Genomic DNA, 570 nt, shown 5'->3' on the forward strand with positions numbered 1-570 from the left:
ATTCAAAAATAGAATTCTCGAAAAAAATAGATTCCAAAATTTTTAAATGCAATAAATTCCAAAATTTAAAAAAACGGCAGGAACTTATTTGCCAACCCAATACAAACTCTTCAAAATTGTGACAGTTATTGGAAATTTAGTACTTAGTGAAAATACTGAAATTAGATTGAGTTTTTCAGCTCATTTTTACTATTCTCATAAGAAAGATGCAAATGAATCATTAAACAATTTTAAAAAGTCATATATATGTGTGTGTGTGTGTGTGCATATGTATATATATATATATATGTGTATATTATACAAAATATGGGGGTTTGGTTCACAGGTGATCTAAATAACTACGTACGCTAGTTAAGTGCTGTAATGGATTACCAAGGCTACAAAGTAGTTATGGAGCCATTGCAGATTTCTGATATAGCAGATATAAATTGTTAAAGAGGACAACAAACGTTAAGGCAAGGCAAATGTCTCAAGTCATATACATTATTATAATTGGAAAAAAAAAATTCCTCTTTAACAATTATATATATGCGTTGATGTTGTGTGTGTGTGTGTGTGTTAATAAATATC

This window comes from Octopus bimaculoides, chromosome 2, assembly GCF_001194135.2.
Source record: "Octopus bimaculoides isolate UCB-OBI-ISO-001 chromosome 2, ASM119413v2, whole genome shotgun sequence".
NCBI lineage: Eukaryota > Metazoa > Mollusca > Cephalopoda > Octopoda > Octopodidae > Octopus > Octopus bimaculoides.